This window comes from Aotus nancymaae, unplaced genomic scaffold, assembly GCF_030222135.1.
Source record: "Aotus nancymaae isolate 86718 unplaced genomic scaffold, 86718_ANA_hifiasm-v0.15.2.pri h1tg000057l, whole genome shotgun sequence".
NCBI classification, from domain to species: domain Eukaryota; kingdom Metazoa; phylum Chordata; class Mammalia; order Primates; family Aotidae; genus Aotus; species Aotus nancymaae.
In genome coordinates, this window is record NW_026988471.1 from 24,116,483 (window position 1) to 24,142,605 (window position 26,123).

General features: G+C 50.9%; 1 long non-coding RNA gene across 1 annotated transcript; it reads left to right on the top strand.

The window, feature by feature from the left end:
* Nucleotides 1-1,639: 1,639 nt before the first annotated feature.
* Nucleotides 1,640-24,374, top strand: LOC135269660 (uncharacterized). The gene is made up of 3 exons (XR_010337896.1): nt 1,640-2,163; nt 23,746-24,148; nt 24,264-24,374. It is a non-coding gene; the product is annotated as an uncharacterized LOC135269660 (long non-coding RNA).
* Nucleotides 24,375-26,123: the final 1,749 nt, after the last annotated feature.

The following is a 26,123-nucleotide window of genomic DNA, read 5'->3' on the forward strand; positions in this document are numbered from 1 at the left end:
TATTGGGCCAGGCATGGTGGCTCATGCCTGTAATCCCAGCACTTTGGGAGGCTGAGGTGGGTGGATCATCTGAGGTCAGGAGTTTGAGACCAGCCTGACCGATATGGTGAAACCCTGTCTCTACTAAAAATGCAAAAATTAGTCAGGCGTGGTGATGGGCACCTGTAATCCCAGCTACTCAGGAGGCTGAGGCAGGCGAATCGCTTGACCCCAGGAGTCAGAAGTTGCAGTGAGCCAAGATCACGCCATTGCACTCCAGTCTGGGTGACAGAGTGAGACTCTGTCTCAAAAAATGAAAATAAATAAAAAATAAGGACATTATTGGAACAACGGGAGAAAGCTGAATGGGGTCTGAGGATTAGATAGTAGTAATGTATCAATGTTGCTTTCTGATTTTGATGTTTCTCTACTGTAGTTATGAAAAACAACATCCTGAGGCTGGGTGTGGTGGCTCACACCCGTAATCCCAGCACTTTGGGAGGCCAAGGTGGGTGGATTACCTGAGGTCAGAAGTTCGAGACCAGCCTGGCCAACATGGTGAAACCTTGTCTCTACTAAAAATAGAAAACTTAGCTGGCTTTGGTGGCACATGCCTGTAATCCCAGCTACTCAGGAGGCTGAGACAGGAGAATCTTGATCCCAGTAGGCGGGGGTTGCAGTGAGCCAAGATCATGCCACTGCACTCCAGTCTAGGCAACAGAGTGAGACTCTGTCTGAAAAAAAAAAAAGAGAGAGAGAAAAAAAGAAAAAGGAAAAGAAAAGAAACACAATATCCTTATCTGTAAGAAATACATACTAAAGTTGTGGGAGGGGGGGCAACGGGGTATCCTGTTGACAATTTATTCACAAATGGCTCCTCCCCAAAATAAGTACTTTGTAGCATATTGGCAACCTTTCTGTACCTTTGAGACTGTTTCAAAATAAATAGCATTTTGCCTTCCCATCAGAAAGGTATATGAGAGAGCCTTGTTCACTGAGTTTGTTGTGAAACTCTTGGATTTTTGCTCATGTAATAGATGAACATTGATTTCTCGCTGTACATTTTCTTTTGCATTTCTCTGATTGAGAGGGTCTAAGAATCTGCCCATGTGTTTAAGGATCATTGGCATGGATCAATGGAGCACTCTCCACTTGTGGCTTTTGACTGTTAATCTATCAGGTTGTGTTCTTTCTCCTCTTAATTTTTATGACCTCTTTATACATTGAGAAAACTCCCTCTGCCTTTTGTTGTTAGTGGTGGTTTTTTGTTTTGAGATAGAGTCTCACTGTCACCTAGGCTGGAGTGCAGTGGCACCATCATGGCTCACAGCAGCCTCGACCTCCCAGCCTCAAGCAACCCTCCTGCCTCAGCCTCTCGAGTAGCAGGGACTACAGGCATATACCATCACGCCTGGCTAATTTTTGTATAGATGGGGTTTCACCATGTTGGCCAGGCTGGTCTTGAACTCCTGACCTCAGATGATCCTCCCACCTCAGCCTCCCAAAGTATGGGGACTGCAGGCACGAGCCACTGTGCCCGGCCTTAAGGTCATCCCTCTGACTATGATATAAGGCATCAATCATTTTTGTCCTGTGTATTCTGTGCCTAGCATTGTGCCAGGGAGCCTGGTGGGATAGTTTTTGCCAGTGAAGAATTTACACGAAATCCAGGCCAATGTTAGCCAGTTGATATGAGCTACATTGTGGAGCTCAAACAAGAAGTGATCTTGGCTGGAATGAAAGTATCCCTGAGGAATGGGATCTGGGCTGGGTCTGAAGGGAGGCTGGGCTTTAGCAGGTGAGGGCAGTCAGACTGAGGGCAGCACGTGGAAGGTACAATGAAGGCTAGAACCTGGAATGCTGGTGGCCACTCCCCCTTAATTCTCTCTCCCTTGACCACAGGCCCACACCTCAGTCTTGGTTATCCTGTCTTAACGAGCCTTCCTAACTCTGCACCCTCCCTTCATCTCTCTAAGTTCTCCCCCATTTCTGCTGCTCCTCCAGAGGGAAGAGGGAAGGAACTGCCATCTACAGAACCTGATCTCACTTTATCTGCACCAAGCACGGTCTCAGGGAGCGTAGCGAGACATCTCACCATCCACCCAGTTTTCTGTGGGATGTGTTAATTTCAAGATGAATGATTAGAAACCTGCGGACCTGTTACTTTCAGATACAAACATTTTGGTGAGTAAAAAGCAGTGGCGATTTTTTTATTCATATTCTTTTATTAGGTAATGTATTCCCTAATTTATGTTATGTTCTATATAACTCAATAAAGTGGGTGTCATTTTTAAAGTTAAACTTTTTCAGAGGTAATTTTAGATTCTCATGCAGTTGTGAGAAACGCTATGGAGAGATCCCATGTACCCTTACTCAGTTTCCCCAATGATACCGCCTCATAGTGAAGTGACCTGTCACAACTAAGATACTGACAATGACCTGGACGTTTCTGTCACCACAGGATTCCTCATGCTACCCTCCAGCTGGCCACCCCTTAACCCTGGACAACGACTAATCTATTCTCCTTTTCTATAATTTTGTCATTTCAATAGTGTTATAGAAATGAACTCCTTCAAGGCTGGGTGAGGTGGCTTATGCCTGTAATCCCTGCACTTTGGGAGACCAAGGTGGGTGGCTCACTTAAGTCAGGAGTTCGAGACAAGCCTGGCCAACATGGTGACGCCCCATCTCTACTAAAAATACAAAAAATTAGCCGGGTGTGGTAGCAGGTGCCTGTAATCCAAGCTACTCAGGAGGCTGAGGCAGGAGTATTGCTTGAACCTGGGAGGCGGAGGTTGCAGTGAGCCAAGATCACACCACTGCACTCCAGCCTGGGCGACAGAGTGAGACTCAGTCTCAAAAAAAAATAAATGAACTCGTTCAGCATACAGTCTTTTGGAACTGGCTCTTTTCACCAAGCATAGCCCTCTAGATTCATCTAGATTGTTGCCTGTGCCACTAGTTCATCCCTCTGTATCGCTGGGTAACTGTCTATGGTACGTATATGCCGCCGTGTAACCCTTCACCTGCTGAAGGACATCTGCAGAATTTTAATTTCTACCCACAGCTTAGACAACTGAAGCAAGGGAGTGAAGCAAGTGCATCAGGGCACACAGGCAGAATACGGCACAGCTGGCATTTCAGCCCCAGTCCGTTTGCTAGACTCACATGGGATGACAGGTGGGAAACAGACCAGGCAGGTTCAATGGGATAGATGAAGACTTGAGGTCATTGATAATCGATAATCTGATGCCTTGAAAATGATATGTAAGAAGCTGAGTCTGAATTGGAGGGAGGTCAGGAGATTTGCACCCAGCTCTGGCAATGGGTTTGGGGAAGCTATAAGCCACCTTTTGAAGGGAACATCTGGCCGGGCATGGTGGCTCATGCCTGTAATCCCAGCACTTTGGGAGGCCAAGGTGGGTGGATCACCTGAAGTCAGGAGTTCGAGACCAGCCTGGCCAACATGGTGAAACCCCGTCTTTACCAAAAATACAAAAAAATTAGCTGGGCGTGGTGGTGCACACCTGTAGTCCCAGCTACTTGGGAGGCTGAGACAGAAGAATTGCTTGAACCTGGGAAGCGGAGGTTGTAGTGAGGTGAGATTGCACCACTGCACTCTAGCCTGGGTGACAGAGCAAGGCTCCGTCTCAAAAAACAAACACACAAAGGGAACATCTATTGCTGAGTGAAAACAGATGAGGAGGAACGTAGCAACTGATTTGCATTGTTCTAGGAGCATCCAGATCAAACATGTATTCAAGGGCCAGAGGAGAGGTATAACCGAATTCAGAGGAGCAGGTGCAGTGGTGAATAACTGGAGGAACAGCCCCATCGGTGTGACACGACTCACACTGCACCCATGAAGGGGTGGGCCCTCTGGGGAGTGTGGAGACCAGAGGTTCAGGGGTAGGCTATTACCTGGGGCTGGAAGAGATGATGACAAAGGAGAGAGAAGGAGGCTCAGGGAGGCAAGGGGAGCCGGAAGAATGAATGAAGGCCAAAGACAAAGGGACTTAGTGTTTCCGAGGCAACCGGTCAAGGAGGAAGGAGTGCATTTGTTATCCACTGTGCATAACAAGTTAGCCCATATCTTAGTGGCTAAAACAACACGTATTGTCTCTCAGTTTCCATGGGTCAGGAATCTGTGGGTGGCTTGCTGGGGTCCTCTGGCAATCAAGGTGTCTGGCTGCTGTCATCTCAAGGTTTGATGGGGAAGGATCCACTTCCAAGCTCACTCACATGGCTGTTGTTGACAGGATTTAGTTCCTCACAGGTTGGTGGACTGAGGGCTTCAGTTCAGTGCTGGCTGTTGGCCAGATGCTGCCCTCAGCTCCTTGCCACGTGGGCCTCTCCACGAGATAGCTCCCAAGATGGCAGCTGGCCTCACCAGAGAGAAAGCAAGAGAGAGCGAGAGAGTGTGCGGCAAGCGAAGAGACGAACTTTCATAACCAAATCTCAGAGGCATTTGCGCTGTTCCCTCCGTTAACAGCAAGTCACTAGGACCAGTCCACGCTCAAGGGGAGGGGCTTACAAGGATCCAGATACCAGGAAGCCATTTTAGAAGCAAGGGAGCTGGACTTGACCTAACACGATCCCAGGCAGCCCAGAGCAGACTGTCCAAAAGTGTGGGGCAGAATCCCAGCCTGAATCCCAGGTGTCCCAGCACCACAGGGAGACATGGACCCACTCAGGGCCTCCTGCTGGTTCCCAGAAGAGCCTGGCTCAGTCATTTACCTGGGTTCACTCCCACCGCCCCCTTCCCCAGTGGTGCCAGGAATAAAACAACAATAGTGCACAGTGGCAAAAATGCCCCCCTGGCAGCCTGTGCACACGGCCCGGCTCACCTTCCCCATCTCACCAGCCGGCACTGGCACCGAGACATAGGAACCTCTTCAGGACATGGGAGGAGGGGAAGCAATTCTATAGACATTTCTGGGGCCCTCTCAGCTGCCCCTGCCAGCAGCCAGCAGCCCCCTGACCCATCTGGGAAGAGACAACCCTTTACCCGAGGGCCTCCCCCTGTGAGCCTGGCCAGCACCCTGGGCCTGTTCTGCTGTCCCCCTACAGCTGCAGGGCCATGAGTCCACTTGCAGGAGGGACAGAAAGACAGGGAGGTGCCGAGAAGGTGGGCACCAGGGCTTTCCCACCAGGGCTTTCACTCCACAGGGAACACTTCCTGGGGAGGCTCAGGAGGCAGGAAGTGGAATGCAAGGGAAATCCTCAGAGGCCGAGGCTATGGCTGGACGGAGTCTTGAGGGAGGAACACAGGACAACAGCAGTTACAAATCTCAACCCACGGCAGCTGCAAGAAATGCAACTTTTTAGAAGTCCCCTGATGTCGATTTTTAGACATCCCTGATATTTGTCTCTGCCCAAATCTCATGTTGAACGGTAATCCTTTGTCTGGGATGTGGGACCCAGTGGGAGGTGACTGGATCACGGGGCAGATTTCTCGTGACTGGTTTAGCACCATCCCCTTGGTGCCGCCCTCGTGACACTGAGTTCTTGTGAGATTCAGTCATTTAAAAGTGACATATAGCATCTCCCACAAAGTGTGAAGCACTCTCTCGCTGTCTTGTTCCTGCTTTTGCTACGTACCTGCTCCTCCTTTGCCTTCTACCATGATTGGAAGCTTCCTGAGGCCTCCCTGGAAGCTGAGCAGATGCCATCACCATGCTTCCTGCAAAGCCTGCAGAACCTTGAGCCCATCAAACCTCTTTTCTTTAGAAAATATCCAGTCTCAAGTGTTTTTCGTTTATTTGTATTTTTTGTTTGTTTGTTTTTGAGATGGAGTTTTGCTCTGTTGCTGAGGCTGGAGTGCAGTGGTGCGATCTCGGCTTGAACCTCTGCCTCCTGGGTTCAAGCGATTCTCCTGCCTCAGCCTCCCGAGTAGTTGGGATCACAGGCACCCACCACCATACCTGGCTAATTTTTGTATTTTTAGTAGAGACAGGGTTTCACCATGTTGGCCAGGCTGGTCTCAAACTCCTAACCTCAAGGGATCCGTCTGCCTCAGCCTCCCAAAGTGCTGGGATTACAGGCATGGGCCGCTGTGCCTGGCCAAGTATTTCTTTATAGCAATGCAAGAACAGCATAATATGTCTCCTTTGGGACAAGGGGCATATGGTAGACAGAATAGTGGCACCCGAAAGATCTCTATGTCCGAATCGCTGGAACTTGTGAATATGTCGGGTCACATGAAGGGAATTAAGGTTGCAGATGGAATTCAGGCTGCTAATAGCTGACCTAGAGTTGGGGGATTATTCTGGATTATCAGGGTGTGTTCAATGTCATCACAAGCATCCTTAGAAATGGGAGAGGGAGATGGAAGGGTCAGTGTCAGGGCAATGCAACTTGAGAAGGCCTCAACCCACTGTGGCTGGCTTTGAAGATGGAGGAGGGAGCCGCAAGCCAAGGAATGTGGGTGCTTCCAGAAGCTGGCAAAGGCAAGGACACTGGGCCTCCCCTAGAGCTTTCAGAGGGGGACACAGCCTTGTTGCAACTGCCTTTGCTTGTTCTTCCTCCTTTGTTCCCAGCTGGGGCCTGAGCCAGGGAGCCGGGCTAAGAGCTTCGAGACTTGGATTCCAACCCTGGCTCTGCCTCTAATTTGCTCTTGGACCCTGAGAAGTCATTTTTCTTCACCTGACCTTAGTTTTCTGACACATGGGCTTGTAACAGGCTCCTGCCTCTCTCCTGGGGTGGCTGGGCCCAGATCACGTGCAGGGATGCTTGAAAGCAGGCAGCAGTCCTGAGGCCCATGCCAGGCCCTGACCCCGGGCTCCAGGTCTGACACCAGTTTGCATTTTCATTCCTTTTCTAACCTAACATAGGGTCAGGGCTGGGATCACAAAAGTGACTCCCAGAGAGTAAACCTCCTCTTAGACAAAAGATGGCATGGAGGGCAGAGGTGTTAGGCCAATTCCCCAGGTTCACTCAGCGAGCTGGGGCTGAGCACTAAGCTTCAGGCGTCCAGCAGAGGCATTTTCCCCACCACAGAGAGTGTCCTTCAGGGGAACTTCTGGCCCAGAGTGGCACTGGATAAAGGGCAGGGGCTTCGCATCGGGAGTTGTGGATTCTCATGCCAGCTTGTGCACTCGCCAGATGCTGTGCTCTTCAGTGTTAATATTGGGAGTGATGGTCATGCCTGACTTGCGGGGTTGTTGGGAGAATTAAATGAGAAGGTGCTGACTTCCTGGTACTGTGCCACACATAGTGAGTACCCCACAGCCTGGTACTGTGCCCGCACATAGCGAGTACTCCACAGCCTGGTACTGTGCCCGCACATAGCGAGTACTCCACAGCCTGGTACTGTGCCCACATATAGCGAGTACTCCACAGCCTGGTACTGTGCCCGCATATAGCGAGTACTCCACAGCCTGGTACTGTGCCTGCACTTAGTGAGTACTCCACAGCCTTAGCTGACATGACCCTCATGAACTGCCTGCCTTCTCTGCTTCTCTCCATCCTTCGTTTCACACAAGAGAGAAATGAGAAAAATTCCCCTTTCAGACAGGGCTCTCATGAGATCCTAATCACAAACCTGAAGGCAGATAGGTCAGCCCTTTTTTTTTTTTTTTTGAGACAGAGTCTCGCACTGTCACCTGGGCTGGAGTGCTGTGGTGCGATCTCGGCTAACTGCAACCTCTACCTCCCAGGTTCAAGTAATTCTCCTGCCTCAGCCTCCCTAGTAGCTGGGATTACAGGTGCCCGCTGCCACACCTAGCTAATTTTTTGTATTTTTTAGTAAAGACAGAGTTTCACTATGTTGGCCAGGCTAGTCTCGAACTCCTGACTTCATGATCTGCCTGCCTCAGCCTTCAAAGTGCTGGGATTACAGGCGTGAGCCACTACACCGGGCCCTAGTCCTTGTTTTGGCCATTTTAAGGATGAGGCCGCTGAGGTCCCGAGGGTGTCTCTGTGCAAGTCAGTGGCAGAGCCTGGGCCAGACCTGGACTCTCACCTCACCTTCTGTCCACACAGAATCTCCCAGGGGGACCGGGGCTCTCTTGTTCTAGAGGCTAGCAGAGGCCAAGGGCTTGTCACCCAGCCCATCTGCTGCAATGCTGGGTATGGAACTTTGGGCTCATAGCTCTGTCCCTGGGCAGGTCTAACTCAACTCTCCCCTTGCTGTCCCCTCCCTCCCACTGTGTCCCAGGCACCCAGGGGCATTTGGAAAACCTGCCTGTCCCCAGACATCTTGAGATCTCTTGACTGGAGACCTTTCCTTGCCACACTTAATGAATTCCAGGAGCTGATGTGAGCTGCAGCCTGGGGAAGTTGGTGGCCGTGAACAGTGGGGAGAGGAGTAGACAGGGACAGAGACGCTTAGGACAGGAGGGTACAAGAACCTGGGCCGTGGGGGCTAATTTTCCTGAGCAAAACTGGGGCCCACGCCAGGGCAGGAAAGGCTGACCTTTCGGGCTTCTCAGGGGTCCAGCAGTGCCTTCTGCACAAGCCCTGGAGATACGGGCTTGGGGCTCTTGCCCAGAGAGTGGCAGGGAGGGCAGGCCTATCTAAGGTCCTAGGGTGTCTGCTGGTTCTGCCAGATCTAACTCAGGTGCCCAAGAAGCAAGTTCTCTGAGGGCCCCAAGACCACCCATAGTGGCCCTAGGGAAGGTGGCTCCCCCAGCCCCTGCAAGCCGTAACTTGGCAGATTTCCTGGATTCCTTGACTGACATAGACCCTCCTTTCCCAGCAGCCAGCCTGAGCAGGGCCCACGAGATCGCCCTGTCCATTCCCTTCCTTGACCAGACAAACCATCTTGAAGTTGCTAGAGCAAGTTTCTTCCCCACCCACCGGGAGAGGCCTGGGTGTGTCCTTCCCTCATGATTCCCCTGGCGCAAATCAGACCAGACCCCCCGTCTCTTCTCGGGTGATTTTGGTGGCATACCTCTTCCTTTCTGTGCCCACCAAACCCCTCCCACTTTTTTTTTCTTTTTTTTTCCCCACAGACAAGAAAGAAAAAGGAAAAGAGCCTAAAGGCATATTCTCCTTTGTGTAAAATTAATATATGGTGTTCAGGGGTATATAAATGTAATTTTATAATTTTAAAGCCAGCTTTCTTGGGCCTTCGTGAGGAGGCTGCTGTCATGATCAGAAATCTAAATGGCATATGGTATATAGTAGGTGTTCAATAAAAGAAAACTCACCGGGCGCGGTGGCTCACGCCTGTAATCCCAGCACTTTGGGAGGCCGAGGCAGGCAAATCACCTGAGGTCGGGAGTTGGAGACCAGCCTGACCAACATGGAGAGAAACCCTGTCTCTACTAAAAATACAAAATTAACCAGGCGCGGTGGTGCATGCCTGTAATCCCAGCTACTCAGGAGGCTGAGCCAGGAGAATGGCTTGAACCCAGGAGGCGGAGGTTGCAGTGAGCCAAGATCGCACCATTGCACTCCAGCCTGGGAGCAAGAGCAAAACTCCGTCTCAGAAAAAACAAAATCCATCCTGCCCTCTTCTCTCCCCCTACCTTTCCTTTCTCAAGGGTCCTGGGGTCACTTGGGCTTCCCAAAGCAAAGAGGCCTGTGGAGGCAATGCCCACCTGGCCTCACACCACCCTTGCCTATCTGGGCTTCTCCTCCCAGAACAAACCCCTCCTGCAGGAGGGCTACTGAGTTCCTGGGTCACTCAAGGAAAAAACCCACCTTCAGCCAAGTAAGTCTTCCATGTCTCAGAGGGGATCCTTCCCAGACCTTTTTTTTTTTTTTTTTTTGAGACGGAGTCTCGGAGTCTTGCTGTGTTGCCCAGACTGGCGTGCAGTGATGTGATCTTGGCTCACTGTAACCTCTGCCTCTTGGCTTGGCCTTGGTCCTAGCCTGCCAAGTAGCTGGGACTACAGGCCTACAGGCGCACACCACCACACCCGGCTGATTTTTCTATTTTTAGTAGAGATGGGGGTCTCATCATGTTGGCCAGTGTGATCTGGAACTCCTGATCTCAGGTGATCCGCCCACCTCAGCCTCCCAAAGTGCTGGGATTATAGCTGTAGGCCACCGTGCCCAGCCAGATCGCCTTTTAAATTAGGAGCAAGGAGCATGGCCTGAAAAAAATGATCGTTTTAGTGTCCTGACCCCGTGAGGGAGAGCGGGACTGAGACCCCCATCAGGCCACTCAGCGGGGGAGCGAGGACAGCTTGGCGGCCACATCAGGGAGGCCTCGGTGCAGCATGGGAAGACTGGGTCTCTTCTAGGATCTCTGGGCCACTAGTCCGGCGGTGGGGACAGTGCCCGCAGCTCCTGCCCCACTGACTGGGGGGATCAGGAAAAAGGGTGCCCCCTCCCCACCCCAGGCAACTACTTTGCTTAATGGGAGTTGAGCCCAAAGAGATGCTGTTGCGCATCTAACACCACTACTGTCACATTTTCTGAGCCACTTTCCACATCAAACTCATTCTTTTGGTCAAGTGGGAATAATATGCAATAGAAATCGGGTGAAGTTGTGGGGAAAGTCATTCTGAGTAAACAGATTCAAAAGTATTCAACAGCCCTTCGGCGTTTCCGCCCGGATAACCCCCTGCGGTCGGCAGGTTTTGGAGCCGAGGCCGCGTCTCCACCACGGCAGACTAGCGGCGGCTCGGCGGGCGGAGGACCCCGTGCAGGCGCCGCGTTTCGCTCCTCAACCTCCAGGTGGCGCTGGCAGGGGTGGAGCGCATATTTGTAGCAGGGGGCGGAGCTTTAGAAATGCTGACTGTTGATTGGCTGGGCCCGGTCTTGCTTTCTTTTTGCCTTCCTGGCAGGGGTAGGGAGAGGACCCAGTCCCGGTGCCTGAGCTGCACGAGAGGAAATGTGTGTGTGGGAGGGGGACAGAGGGGACGGGGTGGCTCACTTGACACAGAAAGAGAACATTTGTGGCATGGCCCATGGGTGTGTTCACTCCTCAAGGACAATCCTAATTTCCTGGTTTTTGTTTTTTTAATAAAGGCAATTTGTTAAGTGTATAATTAATGTGTTTTCCACTTTCCATTCCTTCATAAGACACCTTATAAATCTACACACCAGGAAAAATCCTTGGTGGCACCTGTTGATAATAAAGACATCGATTATTTATAAAAGGGCAAAGGTGAGGACCTTCCAGACCTCCCTTTTTCATTTGCTTGGTCTCTGAATGTTGTGTGGGTGTTACCAATGTAACAATCTGTGGCTGTATTTTATTTGCACATCTAGCACCTGATTGTTAAGCTTCCGCTATCTGGCTGGCATTGGGTGGGGTTTCTCTGAATCAAAAGTAAGGGGGAAACAAAGGGGGTGGGGAGCTTGTGGGCAGGCTGGACAGGCGTAGACAGGATCCAGGTTGTACACAGGGGAACACTTGGGAACTCTGCCATGGGCGCTGAAGTGCCACAGGGAGAGGAGCTGGGAATTTAGAGGAAGTGGGCCCCGAGTGCAGCGGAGCAGAGCTGCTAGCTCAGAAAGCGCAGTGCGGAAGTCACGTTGATATCATTGCAGAAGCCCAAGGAGCTAAGGAGAGTTGAGATGTTGGGGGATTCCCTAGGGCAGCTGGAAAACAGCTGAGTCAACAGATTCAAAAGCGCTCGACAGCCCCTCGGCGGCTCCGCCCCGAATAACCCTGCCGTGGTTGGCAGGTTGGTAGGTTTCAGTCTTTTGTCCAGTTGGGGGAGAGGAAAGCATTGGAGTGTAACAGCCAGAATATTTCCTTCTTGCTCCGTATAGAAAGCCATCTCTAGGGCCAGGCGCGGTGTAATCCTAACACTTTGGGAGGCCAAGGTAGGTGGATCACCTGAGGTCAGGAGTTCGAGACCAGCCTGGCCAACATGATGAAACCCCGTCTCTACTAAAAATACAAAATTTAGCCAGGTGTGGTGGCACGTGCCTGTAATCTCAGGAGGCTGAGACAGGAGAATTGCTTGAACCCAGGAGGTGGGGAGCTGAGATTACACCACTGCACTCCAGCCTGGGTGATAGAGTGAGACTCTATGTCTCAAAAAAAAAAAAAAAAAGAAAAAGAAAAGAAAGAGAAAGCAAGCAAGCAAGCCATCTGTGGGATTGGATGCATTCGTTTTCACTTTGTCACTGGAGGAGGTGGCCACAGACAGACTGGTAACAAACATACTGCTGTGTGAAGCAGAGCACAGGTATGGGCTGCAGAGGGAAGATGGGGAAAGGGGACCAGGATTGCTGCTTAGAGAGTCTGGCCAGGTGGCTGCCCATCGGTGGGACATGACACAGAGGTCCTCATCGCTAGGGCAAAAATGTTGGTCCTGAATTGGAGACCTAGAGAGAAGTATCCTGCCAGATAAAGTTGTGTGTTTCCTCTTTGTTCACCTAAGAAGTTGCCAGTTGCTGCACAGTGGGGCAGAGACTGAGAATTCCAAAGAGACCCCACCGCCCTCCCCCAGAACTGTCTACATCTTCACCACGCCTCTTCTCCAGAGGATTTTCCATCTCCTGACGTTACACGATCGCTTAGTGTCTCCTGCACTCAAATGTCAGCTTCCTGAGGGCAGGTACCTTGTCTTGTTCTTTGGTTTCCCCTAGAATATTCCTGGCACATGTAGATGCTCAAGAAATATTTGCTAAGTGAGTAAGTGAAGCAGATGCTCCTTGATTGGTTGAGAAAGCTCCCTCTCTCTAAGAGCTTGCACAGAGCCCAGTATCTCTGGCAAACAATAAATAATTGTCCGGAGAGGACTTTCTTTCTTTCTTTTTCTTTTAAATGGCTTTCGCTCTTGGAGTGCAATGGCACGATCTTGGCTCACCGCAACCTCCGCCTCATGGGTTCAAGTGATTCTCCTGCTTCAGCCTCCCGAGTAGCTGGGAGAAAATTGTGACAAGATCTTAGTGTTTCAAAGGCTTGAAAAAGCTGCCTGCGTACTGAGGGGGCAAGCAAGTTGCAAGTGTGTGTATACTTGTGCTGAGAGTGAGGTCTGCGAGGTGGTCCTCCCCATCCTTTCCTGGTCTTTACCTGCCATTCCAAGACCAGCCTCCACCCCAGAAGTGGGTTTTTCCCATGACTTGAGGGCTGCAGTCGGGCAGAGATTTGGTTCAGGGTTCTGGACTCCACCCCTCAACATCTTTAAGTGGCCCTTTACATGTCTGGGCAGGGGAGACAAATCAGCGCCCCAAGCCTGAGCACCCTTGCCAGGCCTAGAGAGATGCCCAGCCACCTGGCACCGGGCGTCCTGGCAGCACCAGGTTCCCCCATCCCCATCACTGTAGCCTCTTGCCTATGAGTCCAGGTAGGGTCTGGCCAGCGTGGCTCAGTGTGGCTTGACCCGCCGTGCCCAGTGGGTGGTGCAGACACTGGTGTCAGAGGGAGAAAGGAAAGCAACCACTATCACTCATTTGCCGTGAGCCCAGCCCCACCCCAGGTGTCTTACATGTTTTACTGTAATCCTTAGAACAACTAAATAGGTTGGAATTATCTTCATTTTATAGATGCAGAGAGTAAGGCAGTGACCTGTCTGAGGTCATGCTCTAGAAAGGAGCAGCGTCAGGATGCAAATGCAGATGTGCCTGCCCTCCAGAGCCCATGCTTTTCCACTGAACCCTATGGCTGCCCAGGAAGGCCTGGGTCCCCAGGGATTCCGGGAACACTCAGGGACCTCCCTGAGAAGCAGGGCCCCAGCCAGGCCTCCAAGAGACAGGGAGGATGAGACAACTCCAGAGAAGAAGGCAGAGCCCTCACTGGTGAGGACCTTTGGGAGCCAAGATGGGGACAGAAGGAGGAGACTTAGCAGGGGGCCAGCAGGGTGTAGGCTCGTAGGAAGGGGAAAGGGAGAAGATTCAAAAAGGTAAATTGAGGCAGGAGATGGCAGATTTAGGCCAGGTCTAGGGAGATCATGGAGGAAGCCTGGGGCAGCTGGAGGCGCCCCAGCAGGACTGGGTAACTTGGGGACCAAAGTTGGAGCAGAGGGCAGGAGTCACATGTAAATGCTCCTGGGAGCTGGGCAGGTCACAGCAACAGCAGGTGAGCTGAGGGCGGAGCACCCACAGAGCCGTGCGGGAGACAGGCAGGACGTGGGAGAGGGAGCAGGGTTGGGAGCCCCCAGACAACGGCCAGAGGCTGGGACACAGGCACCCAGTCTTTTCCAGGCAGCTGGGTGGGCAGCGGGCACACCAATCACGGGTCCTGGACCCGCACCTCAGCTCACCTCTTACCGACTGTGCAATCTTTCCCATCCCTGTTAGCCTCTCTGAGTTTTCTCTACAGATAGACACCCTCAGCTGGGTGTGGTGGCGAATGCCTGTCATCCCAGCTACTCGGGAGGCTGAGGCAGGAGAATCGCTTGAACCCAGGAAGCAGAGGTTGCAGTGAGCTGAGATCGTGCCAATGCATTCGAGCCTGGGCAACAAGAGAAACACTCCATCTCAAAAACAAAACAAACAAACAAAAAACAGATGGCCACCCTCGGCATCACCGTAAAGCATGTATTCATGAAACACACTGAAAAGCAGTCTTTTCCCCATCCAGGGCCAGCCTGCACGATCGTTAGGTTCTAACATAAGCTTCATTTCCAGGCAGGCACACCCTCTGGGTCACTATACGTTAGTCATTTGCTAACTCAGAACTGGCACAGTCGTGTGCCCAGCACTGTCTTCTAGCTCCTCCCGTGCTTCAGGTTGGTGGGAACTGGCACTCACTGTGTTCCTAGCACTGTCTTGTAGCTCCTCCCGTGTTTCAGGTTGGTAGGAACCGGCATTCACTGTGTTCTTAGCACTGTCTTCTAGCTCCTCCCGTGTTTCAGGTTGGTAGGAACCGGCATTCACTGTGTTCCTAGCACTGTCTTCTAGCTCCTCCCGTGTTTCAGGTTGGTGGGAACTGGCACTCACTGTGTTCCTAGCACTGTCTTGTAGCTCCTCCCGTGTTTCAGGTTGGTAGGAACCGGCATTCACTGTGTTCCTAGCACTGTCTTCTAGCTCCTCCCGTGTTTCAGGTTGGTAGGAACCGGCATTCACTGTGTTCCTAGCACTGTCTTCTAGCTCCTCCCGTGTTTCAGGTTGGTAGGAACCGGCATTCACTGTGTTCCTAGCACTGTCTTCTAGCTCCTCCCGTGTTTCAGGTTGGTAGGAACCGGCATTCACTGTGTTCTTAGCACTGTCTTGTAGCTCCTCCCGTGTTTCAGGTTGGTAGGAACCGGCATTCACTGTGTTCCTAGCACTGTCTTCTGGCTCCTCCCGTGTTTCAGGTTGGTGAGAACTGGCACTCACTGTGTTCCTAGCACTGTCTTCTAGCTCCTCCTGTGTTTCAGGTTGGTGAGAACTGGCACTCACTGTGTTCCTAGCACTGTCTTGTAGCTCCTGCTCACATGTGTCAGGTTGGCGGGAAGCTTTCAAGTTTCAAGTGTCTGGGGGAACTTTACACCTCATCTGGGTGTTCCCAAGTGGGAATACCCTCAGCGGTAACTGGCACAGAGGGAAAAATTGCTTCCTGTGGGCCATGGTGATTGGACTGTCTCGCCCCTAGCCAGGAAGTGCCTCCAGGCTGAAGCTGACTGTCCTAGAACCCGGAGACAGGCCAGCTTCTTTGCACGAGAACATGTCTCATGATGCTTTAGCTTTGGACTGGGGTGGGGTGGGTGGTGAGTCATTCAGAAAGACAGGTGTTTTTTTTTTAAAGCAATAAAATAGTACTATTATTTGTAAACATTGTTCAGACACTATCCTAGCATTTCATGAGTGTTGATTAATTATCTGCATGATCTCTCTGTATATTTAGTAAATCATTTGCATGTTAGGTGTTTGTCCATAAGCACTCATTTTAGTTACCAGGGATCTTGGAGAACGTAGTATTCACATACTGTGAGTGACCTGAAGGTGTATGTCACTATCCCTGCCTTCAGGGAGCTTACTGTTGGTTCAGGAAGACAAGATGAGCACACGTGAAAAAGCTTGGAGGGGCCAGGTGCGGAAGCTCACGCCTGTAATCCTGGCAGTTTGGGAGGCCGAGGTGGGCCCAGGAGTTTGAGACCAGCGCCCTGCTTGAGCTCAGGAGGTCAAGACCAGCCTGGGCTATATGGCAAAACTCTGTCTCTATTAAAAAAAAAAAAAAAAAAACCAGCTAGCCAGGTGTCGTAGTATTTGCTTGTAGTCCCAGCTATTAATATTTGGGAGGCTGAGGTGGGAAGATTGCTTAAGTCTGAGAAGTCAAGGCTACAGTGAGCCATGATCATGCCACTGTGCTCCAGCCTGGTAACAGAGCAAGATGCTGTCTCAAAAAAAAAAAAAATCAATAAATAAAAGAAAAAAGCTCTGGGACTCAAGGCCCTGTGTGACAGGGCGGGGTGGACGCTGACTTCATGACTGTGCCCATGTTGAAGGGGCTTCTCTCCACTCTGCCCCAGTTCCTTGTTTTTCTAAAACTTCTGCTTTCCTAGTTATAGCCCGGGGCCATCCCGCACAGTCATCAGCAGGCCCACCATCACTATAGGGTGGCCCGGTGTCCTGCCTGCCAGGAATACCAGCACTTGAGAATCACCTACGCACATTTTGCACTGATCACTGATGAGCAAAATAATGCAACCCGCATGTAGATTGGGGGCATGGGGCTTTTGCCACTGGGGTTCCCCTGGCCTTGAATGATGGAAGCAGAAGGCACAGTGACAGCAGACACTGGGGACAGCTGGCCGGGGCCTAGGGGACCATCTGACTCAGCAGTGAGGCCCCTCTCTGGCTCTTCTGTCCTAGAACTCTATAGCCTTGCACAGAAGCCACAGGGTAAAAGGGGATGGAATGATTGAAGGTGTGGACATTTTCCCACAAATCCGTGCTCTGCAGAAATTCAGTTGTCTCAGTTCTTAGTTCTCGAGTCAGAGGGAGGCCGCCTGCTGCCCGAGAATGGCCAAGGAAGGCTTTCTTTTCTCTGGCTTTCTCTGGCTTACTCATTTTGCAAGGAACTTAAAAGAAGCTGAGAGAGGAGGGGGTTGCCCTCTGTTTGGCCTGATGAGTGCAGATCAGTCACTGGAAGCTTCAGAGGATGTGACGATGCCCCCACAGAGCAGGGAAGTGCCAGTTCCATGCTGCCCTGCAGCAGCCGCTGAATGCAGGCATCGCCGGCGATTGCAGGGGGCAGGGGGTACCTGCGGGTCTCAGCAGACTTGCTGCCATGGGGGAACTGTGGGACCAGTCGAGCCAGGTAGTCTAACTTTTCCAGAGATACTGTACATCTGGGTTTTTCTGTTAAATCTTCTGATATTTCACCATTTGCAACCCATTAAATTGTTTAGAAAACGCCTCCTGGGCTAAACAAAATAAGACTTCGGGCCACTCTCTGTTCTGTCCTCCAATTTAGACCCAAAACAGCATGCAGAATATCCACCTCTTGGTCCAAACCATCCTGTCTGGTCCCTTGGGTAGGGTTCCATTCAGAGCGCCCCTTCCCAGAGAGCAAAGCTGGCAAATGAAAAGGGCAGGAGCAAGTGCCAGTGTCAGTGTGGGGTCCCCAGCACCCGCCAGGGAGGGGGGTTTCAACCTGGTGGAGGGCTGAGAGGTATCACTCTTCCAGCCTCTGCAGCGGCCATCCTTTAGGGCTGGGCAACTTCTAGGCTGGGGGCTGCGGTGGGCCAGGCCGAGGAGGCAGGTGGCAGCCGGTGAAGTGATGCTTCCTCATCAGCTGACCCAGTCCTGGCCCGAGGCGGGGAGGCCCCAGGCAGGAACAGTCTTAGCCACGCCGAGGCTGGAACATGGGGCGGTGCTGTCATTTCTTTGCCTCCTTCTTTGAGGACACTGAAATCAAAGCCTCTTCCTTCTCACCCCAGGGGAGCTGTGGGCTGGGTCTGGGGAGGCCCTCTGCATCTTGCTTTGCCCTTGTAATTTTTTTTTTTTTGAGACAGAGTCTCTCTCATCCAGCCTGGAGTGCAGTGGTGCGATCTCGGCTCACTGCAACCTCTGCTTCCCTGGTTCAAGCAATTCTCCCTGCCTCAGCCTCCTGAGTAGCTGGGAATACAGGTGCCCGCCACTATGCCCGGCTAATTTTTGTATTTTTTAGGAGAGATGAAGTTTCACCATGTTGGCCAGGCTGGTCTTGAACTCCAGACCTCAGGCGATCCTCCCGCCTCGGCCTCCCAAAGTGCTAGGATTACAGGCGTGAGCCACCGCGCCCGGCCTGCTCTTGTAATTTTTAAGGTAAATCAGTGAAGAGATGTATCTTTTTGCAATGTACGTGTTTCAGGTTGAGTTGATTTTGTTTTGACACGTTGGTTCAAAATAAGGTTGACCCTTTGGAAAATCAGCTTGCTGAAGCCATTTATTCAGCTCAGCTCGAGGGGTTTAATTGAAAACAGCTGAGGCACACTGACATCACCACAGGCCTCCAGACTAAAAGGGACCTCAGAGGAGGTGCGCTGGCTCAGAGCAGGGAAAGCCTGGCTTCAAAAGCCAGAGCCAGTGAAGCGAAGTTTTATCCGAGGAGGAAGGTTTTGCTGCAAAAATAGTTCCTTTAGTATGTTTTTAAAAAACAAAGACGCAAGAGGAGCTGAGCAGGCGTATTTAAGAGCTTACAAGAGTAGGAAGCAGTGAAGAACTCAATGAAACTCTAAAAGCAGCCTTGGATAGGCTGTGATGAGCATGTGAATGGAAGTCACGAGACAGTATGGGTTCTGTTATTTCATAATTTGCTACCGTTTTATTTATTGATGGTTGGACTCTTCCCTTAGCACTCTTCTGTCCCCCGTGTTTGGTGATGAACATTTGCTTTGTACGAGTGCCTTTCTCAGGGACGTCCTGCAGCCTTCTACATCTAATGCGCAGCTGGCCTCCGGGACCTCGCGCCCCTGGTGTGGACGGCAAATGAAGAACTGTGTTTCATTTTCATGCAACTTCTATCTATTTGTCCCACTCATTTTGCAAGGAACTTAAAAGAAGCAGCGAGAGGAGGAGGATGCCCTCTGTTTGGCCAGATGAGTGCAGATCAGTCACTGGAGGACCTGCTTCTGGGAGGATGAATATCCCACGTGGAGAAGCCAGGTGGTCAGGAAGGCTTGGTAACCAGGCCAAAGCACTGTTGTCAGTGCCAGAGGATGCTTGGTGAGGTGACTTAGGCAGGAGGGTGGGGTGAAGGCTCCGTTGGCTTAAGGCCAGGATATAAAGTGAGTGACGTAGCATTTTTCCAGGGGAAAGTGTCCTTACACATCCGAAGGTTTAGTATGACTCTAAGCAGCAGGATCAGTTCCTCTGCTGACAGAGGAGACCTGGAAGGGGCAGCACACCCCTCAGGGACCCCTCCGCTCCCTCCCTGTGTGGAGCCGGGTCATCTGATTGGCTTGGTTTCAGCTTCTCGAGCTGTCCTGATGGTTCCTTCACACTTTAATGTTCTATGGTTCTTTGACTTGCCCTAATCCTCAAGTGACAGTGGGAATGTCGCAGCCTCTCTGTGGGGCTAAAGGTTCCATTTCTGTTGATCCCCCCTACAAAGTCTGGGGTGGAGGTTCTCCGACCTGGGGTGGGAGCCAGACGAGTCTCTTTAGTGTGAGGCCTGGCCAGGGCAGAATGTGACAGACAGTTGGGGTGGGTGATCCTTCAGAGGAGCAGGCCCCCCAGAGACCTTCCAATCTTGCCCGCAGAGCCAGGGTGCAAGATGAGGGGCCCCGGGATGTTTTACGGTGAAAAAGTATCAGCAGATCTGGTGGTTTTTTCTCCATTGTGGTTTTCGAAGTGGGCAGCCAGGTTCCCATTAAGCCAACTGAGTCAACACTCCCCTTCTTTCCCTGAGCCACCCCCTGCTCTCTCCCCCAAAACTTGGAATTCTCTTCCTCTTCTTTGCAGTCTTTCTGCCATTCCATCACGTTAGCAAGTAGACACAGTGGTGAGGACTAAACTCTGATTTTTTAATCTTGCCCAAATTCCTATCTAAGGGGTCTGGGGAGTCATGCGCTACAAACCATAAATTCTCATCAGATGGGTTTTATTTAACCCTAGATATTGTAACTTACTTTCTAGCTTGACTCTGGCATAATGTTACGAGATAAGGAAGAAAATAAAAATATTTTACCCCAAAACATGTTTCTTTATGGGTAACACACCCCATGGGCACTGAGGAAGGAGAACTGTCCAGACCCCAGGCACAATTAGTGCCTGAAGAATATCTTAGTTTATAGTGTTATTACTCAGCTATTTCCTTTATATAATCCTTTATATATAATCATATATTAGTTTATAGAATTCGTGCCTGAAGTATAACTTACTGTTTACTATATCTAGCTTATAGATAAAATCATACTTAGTTCCATGTAATCTTTCTATATAATCATGTAGGTATTGTAGTCAGAGCTGTACTGACATTTAGTGATGATGTATATAATCCTTCCATATAACCATATAGTAGTTTATAGTAGGAGGAATGCCTACAGCAGTCACAGAACAGAAGCAGTACATGGGAAAACAGCCAGACCAGGACAAGAACCAAAGACCCAGGCAGTGGTGTCCCTGCCTGAAAGGGCATAACACTGTATGGCAGGCTTGGAGCAAGAGGCTCTCCTCCTGATAAAGGAGTTGTAGTACCTTGCATCCAGTTCCTGTGGAAAGTAGGCCTCAGGCCTGAGACCCTGAAAATAACCGAGGGAGAAGAACCCCTCTGGTGTGACCAGTCACGGTGGCTGTATACCCTGTCAGTCTTTTCTCTCGATTCTGTGCTAGCTCAAATCACCCTCCCATAAATATCTTAAGAGAAGAGCATAGGTCGGGTGTGGTGGCTCACGCTTGTAATCCAAGCACTTTGGAGGCCAAGGTGGAAAGATCACCTGAGGTCGGGAGTTCAAGACCAGCCTGACCAACATGGTGAAACTCCATCTTAAAAAAAAAAGAAAAAAGAGAAGAGCACAAGTCTGTCAGCTCCCATTGCATTGGCTTACAGTATCCTTCTATTAGAAATCCTTTGAAGTCAAAAACAACAACAACAACAAAAAAACTGTAACCACTGGTTAGCTTGACTTTCTTGGTAGTGAAAATGCAGAATAAAAAGTCTCTCTGATCTTTTCTTAAATTCTGACATTTAAGATATCAGAAAATTTAAGACAAAATTTAAGAAAAGATCATCCACATTTGTGGATGAGTGTAGTTATAACCTGTAGTTATTTAGAAAAGTTTTAGCAAGATTCAAATGTTCTCCTTCTTCTTTTACAAAATAATCTGGTTAATAACGGAAGCTTCTGCTTTGCTTTCTTTCTGGAGTAGGATAGCCATAATTTCCTGTTGCAGGGCTGGAGCCTCTAATTGATTCCAAAGGCCGTTTGACAGTGTTGCCCTAAAGCTACCCTGGCGGATGTTCACCAGCACTCCAGGAGTGAGGAGCTGGTCTGTCTGTGTGGGCCATGCTCAGGCTATTTGTTAGTAATTGACTGGCAAATTTTTGCTTCCAAATAAGTTAAGGGAAAGTCTCCTAAACATTGGTGTTCAGATAAGCCTCACAAAATAAGAGTTTTATTCTTGAAAATGACAGTAAATATGAATTTTTAAATGCAAATAATTGAAAATATGATAATTATAGGAAGATAAAATATTGTTATAATGTCTGTCACAGGCTATATATATTATGAATAAGTTTACTCACATATGAGTAATGCATATATAATATATATAATATATATATAGCAACACTATAGTTGAAGTGAAAATGTTCCAGTCATTTATAAGAGCATGAGATACAGAATTTAATGTGCAGTATTTTTAAATTTACAAATTATAATATAATTTTATGTTCTGAAAATAAAACATGGGCATTATAATTTGAAGATTTATAAATTAAAAATTAACTTGCATTTTCTTAGAAATAAAATTCATTAATATATTGGAATATTTTTAGCCCGGCATTATTTTCAAATTATAAAGTATTTATTATTTAATTAAGATAATAGTTCATGTACATGTTTTATTGCATTGTAAATTTCATCTTGTGCTGTGAACATTTTTCCCATGTCTCTAAATAGTCTTAAAACATATTAATTGACTGCCTATTTAAAAAAAAAATCCTGCTGGCCGCGGTGGCTCACGCCTGTAATCCCAGCACTTTGGGAGGCCGAGGGGGTGGATCACAAGGTCAAGAGATCGAGACCATCCTGGTCAACATGGTGAAACCCCGTCTCTACTAAAAAATACAAAAATTAGCTGGGCACGGTGGCGCGTGCCTGTAATCCCAGCTACTCAGGAGGCTGAGGCAGGAGAATTGCCTGAACCCAGGAGACGGAGGTTGCGGTGAGCCGAGATCGCGCCAATGCACTCCAGCCTGGGTAACGAGAGCGAAACTCCATCTCAAAAAAAAAATCCTTTGAAGTCTCCAGCCCCCAGGTAAGAAGTGTTGCGCACGACACCTGTTGCACACAGCCCACCTCCTTGCCTCAGTGACCTAATGGGGGTGCACCCCTTTTCTGTACACAACCCTCTACTACTGTGCACGGCACGGCCCTCTACTGCATATGGCCCACCTCTCTGCCCAGGTGACATAATGAGGTGTCCCCCTCACTTGTGACTCACGTGATTATGTATGCCCTATCACTAAGCCTATAGATGATAACCTCACTTATAACCCTTCCCCCTGCTTGTACCTAATAAATACAGACGCTTCTGTGCGTTCGGGGCTGGCCTGTCTCTGCTCATAGGCGGCATGGCCCCCGGAATCCAGATGCTCTTCATCAGTCCTTCAGTGTCCTGTCTCTTTACTTCTCGGATCCTGCACCTCGGCACAGCATAAGGGACACCCCAGGACCCTGTGGGGCCCAACAGCCCTACATTTCTTTGCCATAATTTGAAATGGCCCTGCAAAGCTGTTCTTTGTGGGGGAAACTTTGCATCTGTAAACAATGTCTATTAAGGTAGATAGATCTTTTTCTTCCAGACCCTCCCAATCCTAAAGAGATTAACTAAAATCTGAATAGGAAACATTTGTCATCTGTTGTCTCTAAGGGCAGCCACTATAAGACTTCAAATAACTTTTTCCACAATCTTTACCTTAACCTGAACATTCCCTTCCTACGAATCCCAGGTCTCTAGACAAACTCAATCAGTTATCAACCAGAAAATATTTAAATTTACCTATAGCCTGGAACTGCGCACCCCCTCCCCGCCTTTGAGTTGTTCCTCCTTTCTGGACCAAACCAATGTATTTCTTAAATGTATTTGATGGATGTCTCATACCTCTCTAAAATGCATGAGACTGGTCGGGCTCGGTGGCTCACGCCTGTAATCCCAGCACTTTGGGAGGCCCGAGGCGTGCAGATCACCTGAGGACGGGAGTTTAAGACCAGCTTGACCAACATGGAGAAACCCCGTCTCTACTAAAAATACAAAATTAGCCGGGCCTGGTGGCGCATGCCTGTAATCTCAGCTACTTGGGAGGCTGAGGCAGGAGAATTGCTTGAACCTGGGAGGCAGAGGTTGCAGTAAGTTGAGATCGTGCCATTGCACTCCAGCCTGGGCAGCAAGAGCAAAACTCCGTCTCAATAAATAAATAAATATATAGTATAAAAATAAGCTGCGCCCTGACCACCTTGGGCACGTGTTCTCAGGACCTCTTGAGGGCTGTGTGATGGGGCCATGGTCACTCATATTTGGCTCAGAATAGATCTCTTCAAATATTTTAGAGTTGGACTCTTTTCCTTGACAGTGGGAAGGGAAGGAGCATCGAAACCCAGCAGACAGATGGGGTTTCCCCTTTCTAACTGCATGAGGACGCCCGACCTCTCCAGGGGCTTTGTTCCCCTGGGAACTGATAACATCACATCACAGTTTTGTTGAGCAGATGACACTACGACCACACGTGTAAGCGCAGCTGGCACACAGTAGACCCTGAACAGGCACCTGTTCCCTTCTCTCTAGAGCCAAGCCCTCTGGAAGAAACCCAGCTGCATCTGGTCACCAGCGACTGAGAAGCCCAACGTGCAGGCAGCTTACAGAACAGCCGCACGCGGTCCTACGTGTCATGATCTCCCTGTTCTTTCGGTTCTGGTGCTTTCCTTTATTCGCTCCCTCCTACATGTCTTGAAGCAGCTCTGCTCTCCGGCTTCCCCAAGCAGAGCTCCTAAGATCCCCAGACTCCTGCTGGAAAGGAGTTCCTGCCTTGGGTGTGCCTGAGTGTGCTGAGTTGAAAGGCATTTTTTTTGAGGTGGGGAGCTGTGTGTGCACAACACAGTGAGGGAGTGACCCCGTCTAGGGAGCTGGCTCCCCTTAACAGAGCGAGTGGGGGAATCAAGACGCAGGCTCTATCATAAAATGGGGGCAGGTAAGGAGTGGTTGGGCGAGGGGGCGTGGGCGTCAGGGTAGAGGCCTCAGTAAACAGAGTGTTGAACAAGGGCCTCTCTCAGCTCCACCCTGGCTTTAAACCCCACGGTTTGCAGTTCGGCTCCAGAGGCCTCCCAATGACCCCAATCTCATTCCTCTGGACTCAACTGTGATGGCCGAAGGCAGAAGATAAGCTGGACTCCTGGAAGCCGCCACCCCCAGGGAAATTCCATCACCCACCCGCCCGGAGCACTGTAGACTCAGCTGGGGTAAGGGTGGGATAGGGGAAGGAGGGTGGGATGGGGGAGGAGGGTGGGGCTGGGGCGATAAGAGCCTTCTGGGGTGGAGGAGGCCGCCAGTGAGGCCAAGGCCTGCGCCTGGGTAGGCGACGGGCGAGGGGGTGGGATCCGAGGGGAAGGTCATCCGCAGCCCTGGCCCTGGCCCTGTCTAATGGGTCTAATGGGATATCCTGGTGGAAAGCAAGTGGGGATCTAAGTAGGGTAAAATTCAGGGCTAATGATCTGTGGCAACAATGGGACAAAGGAACGATTCCCAAAAGCCCAGGATGCGGCTCCATTCTACCTCCTTCCCGGCTTCCTTCCTTCCCTTCCTGGCCTCACACCTGCCGTGCGTCCGCCGTCCGCCGTGTCCCAGTGTCCATGGCTCCCCCTCAGCTCCAGCTCTGCTTGTCTTCCCATCCTGTTCGTCCCCTTTCCCTCTCCTCTGCCCCTGGTTCGTCAGCCCACGTGTCCCTGGCATCACCCTGCTGTTCTCTGCGTGCCTCGTTTCTTTGTTCTCCCCCTCCGGGAGTGGGAAGAGCTGGGCTCTGGGCTCCTGGGGTAGGCTGGGTGGCAAAGGGTGAGCCCAGGATGGTTGCCTAGGCAATGAGGAAAGTAGGACAAACACCGAGCAGCAGTCAGGAGGAAAGAGGCGCCCACGGAGGAGGGGACTGCGTCCCAGCCCGGAGGCCTCCTTGCTAACCCCCAGCCCCACAGTCCCCAGCCTGGCTCATCCCCAGGAGCTGGTCCTGAAGGAAGCTGGGGTGTCTCTGCAGGAGCTCCTGCCAGACTCTCTCACAGCCACATCTGCGCCAGGTCCTTGGGCCAAAGCGATTCCGGGGCGCCCTCGTCCTCAATGCATGGCCTTCTCAGCAGGCCCAGGGCATATCCTTCTTCCAAAAGACCAGCCCATCAGGGCAGCCCCAGGAGAGCAAACTATCAAGGCAGAGGAGGGCAGAGTCCTCACCAGGGTAGCACCCTGCTGTTTCTGAGCTGGGAAGCAAAGGACATACTTCTTGTCGGCACCTATGGCCAACAGGTTTTGTGGAGGAGGCAGGAGGAGCTGTGGGGCCTGCTCTGCAGGAAAGGAAGAGCCCTGGGATTGGGAAGAGCTGTGGGGAGGACTTCCAGATGCTTCAGACATGGGACCTGGGCTGAACCTCCTCAGTGAGGGCAAGGGGTGCCTGGCATGCAGGAGGCCTGTCCAGGTGGGGAGGGAAAGAGACAAGGTGACTAAGGTCTCGGGACCACACCATGGTGGTGAGGACAGTGTTCACGTGCTGAGGCCTCAACAGAAAGCCTGATGGGTACAGGTGCCCTTCAGGCTGGAAGGCAGTGGCGGGGCGGACAGCTGCCCTGTCCTGAGTTGGGCGCTGAGCCTGAGGCCTTGCTCTCAAGGGCTCTGGAGAGACTGTAGCCTACACCGCCCCAGCGAGGGGCCTGGCCAGGGTGTGCCCACGCCATGCCATGCCCTGAGGACTCTCTGCCCCTCCCCAAAACGGGGTGCGCTTATCTGCCTGTGCCGCTACGCTACCCCAAGCTTCAGGCCTATGAACTCCACCTGGGGGTGTGGCCATGGCTGTGGGCCAAGCTTTGGACAGGTGTTTCTGCTACCTGGCTGAGGACTTGCTGGGGCTGGCCGAGGCCATCGCTGACTTCGTGGTAACCAACTCCTTCTCAGCCAGCAGTGAGCTGAGT